Here is a 6,000-nt window from a genome sequence, read left to right as displayed (position 1 = left end):
TTTATAATTTACTTTTCCGTGTAATTTACATAAATGATTACGACATTCAAAAATATCATAAATCAGATAATACTTTTCGAAAATATCTTTATAGAACAATATTATTTGTAAGCCAAATAAAAAATAAAACAGTAATAGGCAGTTCGTGAAAATTTGGCCACTACAGTAATTGTAATATAATAAATAATTTATATTATAAATAATTTAAATTTACCTTGATGTCGATGAAAAATCATTATAATCCAAGATTTATCAAAATAGGTTTACCTTGTAAATAGATTCAAAAATTTAATAGATTTAAAAAGTTAATTAATAGAAATTTATTTCGTAAAGTCTTTGAAATGCAGATTAAATACATACTCATAAATATTGTTCTATCGCAATCCGTCTGATAAATCGGCGAAGGTTGCGATGCCATGCGATCGTAGGTATAAAATGCAGAAGGATTCACTTTTGCACGCACTTCTTTTAAACTAAACGAAACAAGACGTACATTTTACCACGTCTCGGAAACAACGCCATTAGTACGTTAAACTTTCGAACTTTCGCGCGCGATCTGACCCTGACGCCCCCTCCCTCATCTTCAGAATATTTAATATTAGATGTACTTCTCGATGTATATTAATGTAATAAAAATTTATTCGAGAGCGATAAATATAAAAAAATCTTTCGTTTCTTTTATGATTTTTGCGATGTCTTTGTTAAACTTTTCGCACTAAAAACGAAACAAAATCTCCAAGAATTATATCATTGCGTTAATTTTCGACGCGCGCGATTTCTGATCCTAATATTCAATATTATTGACGCACTTTCCAATTTCCCCAATGTAATCAAGATTATTCAAAAAAAAATTATAAATTTGCGATTAATCTTATAGTTTACAATCCTTGCCTTTTTTGAATTTTTTACACACGAAACAATGCGAAGTGAAACTTGCATTTTGCGCGTCTCGGACTATCATCGACTACGTCATTACAACATCGCTTTTTACCGCGCGATCTGGCATCGCCACAGAATATTCAACGTTATAGATACACGTCCCGATATTCTTAATGTTGTCAAAGTTTATTCGTGAACGAAAAAATTTTGATAACATTAATTTCATATCTGTTTTAAACTTTTGTTAATTTCATATCTTTTCTAAACTTTTCGCATTAGAAACAAAACAAAATGAATATTTGACACAGCTCAAAAATTGCATTATTATGACTTAATTTTCGTTACACATGATCTCTCCGATCCCATATATATTATTCAATATTCATAAACGCATTTCTCGATACTCTCAATGTAACTAAAATTTATTTGAGAGCGATACAAAATTATAATTTGCCATTATACGGTTTACAATTTTTTCGATGCTTTCGTTGAACTTCTTGCACTCGGAATAAAACAAAAGAAATTCGTACATCTAGCCCGTTTCGAAAACTACGTTATTATGTTGGTTTTTCGCTCGCAATCTGACATTGCCACAGAATATTCAATGTTATAGACAGGCACACTTTTTTGCATTTTATTGATTATGTAACTAACATTTTTATGATATTAAAATGGGAAACTATTTTGTGATGTTTTATGTAAGTGTAATATTTTGTCATGTCTTTTAAATAAATTGATGACTGTACTCGCACTACGCGCTATCTTGTATAGTAAACAAAGCGGTCGAGCTCATTCCAATCTTCTTCTCTTACGCACACTGTATTTGCTGTCCTCGTCGTGTTTCGTGTTGTCAACATAACTCTCGTTTATTGTTAGATTGTTAGTACCATCTCAACTGTCGCGGAAATTGACCGAAATTCTTCTGATTCTCACTGATGTCATACGGATACGTTATTCGCATAATTTATAAGATTAAGAATGATAAATTAATTATCTAATAAATATCACAATACGTTTATTAATGATAAAAATTATTATACAATTAATATATTCGCGTTTTATATTCGAGACATGTATTATTAATCGTTCGTTTATATTTGATGGGTTAACATCATGAATTTCATATTCAATATTTATTTTCTTATTACATCTAATACATTCTGTCAAAAAAACCTTACATATGAATTTGCTTAATATGTAAAGTACGTAATATATTTAATGTGCGTGTTTCGCCTCTAAATATTCGCATCATTACTCTCGGTTTAATAATTTTTATCAATAATAATAATAAAATAAAACAATGCAATTTCTGAGACGTGTCGAATATTTGTTTTCTTTTGTTTCTAATTGTTTCTAATGCAAAAATTAAAAAAGATATCGCAAAATTAACAATAAATCGTTCTACTTATCGCTCACGAATAAGTTTTGATAACATTAAGAATATCGTGATATATTTATAATATTGAATATTCTGTGGCAAAGCTAGATCTCGTGATAAAAAGCGATGTTGACGTAGTCGATAATGATTCGAGACACGCAAAACATTAATTTCACTTTGCATATTATTGCGATTCATCGATTCATTGTCAAGAAATTCAAAAAAGGCAAGGATTGTAAATCGTAGATTAATCACAAATTGCAATTTTATATCGCTCTCAAATAATCTTGATTATATTAGGAAAATCGGGAAATGTGTCTGTATTGAACATTGTATGAAACCAAAGATCGTGCATAATGAAAGTTAACGCAATATACTTCTTTCGTTTCTAGTGAGAAAAGTTTAACGAAGGCATCACGAAAATCATAAAATTAATAGCAGATCATTTTATATTTATCGCTGTCGAATAAATTTTGGTTACATTGATATATATATATATATATATATATATATATATATATATATATATATCGACAAATGCATCTGCAATATTGAATAGTATATATGAGACCAAAGAGTTAAAAGTTAAATCATAAAAAATTTAAACAGTCATGATGCATGAATATTCAGAGACGAAGTCGTAACGTACGTCGTAATATGTTCGCAATACGCGACCAAATTCATGTGTTAAAATAACATTTGTCTTGATGCTACAAATGTTAGAAACTTTATTGACCAATGGGAATAAAGGAATTTTTGTTTAGATAAGTCAATCAAACGCTTCCGAACACTTGTAGCGTCAAGCGAAGGCAGCCTGAATATAACGTCATGACAGTCATATTTAATGTGCATAGTATCTCTCGGAATCGGATCAGTCTTAATGGAAATCGGAAATTGAGTTGTTTAATAGTTTCGTTTTGCAGTGTGTTGTGTAAATGTCTGAGGTGTGAAAACGTATAAACATATAATCGTGACAAAGGACGAAGTATGATGAGAATGAAAGAAATGGAATTAATCGATTGTGATTAAAATGCTATAATCGCTATGGTCACAATCATACGACAGTCATAGGAATCACGTGTTTCATCACTCTTATGTGAGTTACGATCGTATTTAAGTTATTGAGAATAAATATTTGTCTGCAAGTAATTGGGAAGACTAATCATAATCGTCAAAGACTAAACATCAGATGAGATTGTAATATTATAAATATAAATATATTCTGCCGATAAGAAATGCAAACGTGTTATATCACACAATTTGTTCGTCTCTTTTAACTCTACGCGTCGTTTCGAACTCGCGCGCTTTTAACAATCCACGCGGCGGTAAATCGCGGCGGCTACAGCACAGTGGCAACAGCAATGAAAGAATGGGGAGGTAGGCGCGCACCACCATTGGTCGGCACACGTCAATCGCGTCGCGTCAGCTGTGCGCAGTCAGTTTCTAGCGCCAGTCGAGTGCGGTGGACAATGCGGACTAGCGCGCAAATGGCGTCGCAGTGCCATCATGAGCGAGAGTGTGTCGTGCAGTAACGCGTACGGGCCGCGTCCGGGCGCGGTGCCTCGCGGCCCAGCCTGACGGCGAGTGTTCGGAAACGAGCTTGACGAATTAAGTTACGGAAGGAGGATAAATCCGGCTTCGGAGCCGCTGTTGTGCCAGCCACATCGACAAGATTTAAAGACGACGTAGAGTATTAACAAGAATTGTGAAATAGATATAGGTGAGTGTGATACGGAGGTTCATATCGTATCGTATCGTATCGTATCGTGCCTTGTGTATTGTCTTGTCTTGTTTCATTGTGCGTGCGTATATGTGTACGTATGTAATGCGCGCGCGTGTGCGTTCGTTCATTCGTACGCGGATTGTTTGCGCGACGAATGTCGCGCATTGGATCAACATCTGGTGCGCGTTGAGAACAGGCGTATTTCTTCCCGATCATTTCAAGGAAATAAATAGCCATGAAATGGGAATAATATCAACTTGCGTGAGCGCGAGTTCTCAACTGCATTATTTGTTTTGTGAAAGGAGGGAAACAAACAAAGAGAGAGAGAGAGAGAGAGAGAGAGAGAGAGAAAAGATAAAACAAAAACGAACGGCACTGATGACGATAGAGAAACGTGCGGCGATTTCCATGAAACGCGAGACAGACGCGCGATAAAAATCGTGGCGCGGAGCGGAATGACGCGATAAGGAAAACCACGACGCAACGCGTCCGAGTCGATCCTAACGAGCTTTGAATAATTTGCCCCTTGAACGGAGAAAAGGCGTAAATAGAAGGCACGAGAGCAGGGATAGACGATAACACGAAAAAAATGAGAGGAAACTCACACCTCACGCTCGTTTTAATTATATGCTCTCTATTCTTTTTTTAATTCTTTTTTTCTCGCTTCTATTTTTTTATCTTAAGCACGTACTTGTGAAAGGAGCGACTACAACGCGCTCATCTATCATTCAATTGAGATATAGATCCGCAGTTGAGTTACGTATTGACAGGTGACATACATATATACGTATATCGTTGCCAAATTCCCCGCTTTTTGATACTGTACGTGGAACCATTGTAAACACGCGTGTTCGATATGTTGTCAACCACGTGTATCGTAGCAGCTCACAGAGCTCAATGAAAAATAGAAATTCCTAATCCTGTTTGCTATTAAAGGAATATTTTGAACTCTTGTTTGTTCAGTGTACAAATATATCATGTCGAGGACGTATGTTTATATTTATAACGTTTCGAGCGAATCAAAACAAAGTAGTGACGAAAACAATTTTATTACTCCGAAATATTTAATCTTTTCTATATGATTTGACATCATTCAAGAAACAAAGATATTATGTAGGAAATATCTTAAGAATTTATTTAATATTTTCGACATTTTTTAAACATATTAAAACGGATAGTATATAGTACATAAAAAACATACAAAAATAATTCTCTTGCATCAAAATTCATATCGTATAGTTTGTTTTTTTACATTATTAAAAAAAAATACGAAAAATTTTATTGTAATAATGCTAAAAGCAGAATTAAATTGCGTTTAAAATTAATAACAATAAATATCAAAAGTTTCATATATAATAATGTAAACTATTGTAATATTAATATAATTATGTGAGTATTATGTTAACTTAATTTAATTTATTTTCTTTCTTGTTATAAATAGGGGATTTTTGTTTTAACTATATAATTGTTAATTATAATTATCTTGTGATAATTACTTAATAGTAATAATTTTATTTAACTCTATTATTTTTTATCATAGATTTAACTTATATGAACTAAATTTAAGGGTAAAAGATTATTGTTTTCGTTACAAAAAAGTCGCATGTATGCTCATATGTTGTGATTAATATTATTATTTAAACACCTAAAGATATTACGTGAGTTAAGATCATCTTTGTATATCAAATCCGCTTAAAATGTTGATAAAAAATGTGTCGGTTGCTCACATACGGAAACGAGATTAATATGTTGGTACTAATTGCGTGGAGTTATGATTATCTATATTTATTGTATTTATTTTTGTTTTCTTTATCTCAATAAAATATACTAATAATTTACAAGTACGCGAATAAAATTAATTTCACATTTAATTAAGTATTTATAATTCTACAATGAAATTTAAGTATAATACGCATGAGTGATTTCCTAAATCAAATTACTATAATGAAATTAGAAATTTTATGATGAAATTAGAAATACATTCAAATTATTACTATGGGGAAATTTTCCATTATCCAAT

This window comes from Cataglyphis hispanica, chromosome 3 (genome assembly GCF_021464435.1).
Source record: "Cataglyphis hispanica isolate Lineage 1 chromosome 3, ULB_Chis1_1.0, whole genome shotgun sequence".
Taxonomy (NCBI): Eukaryota; Metazoa; Arthropoda; class Insecta; order Hymenoptera; family Formicidae; genus Cataglyphis; species Cataglyphis hispanica.
This window is presented reverse-complemented; position numbering follows the sequence as displayed.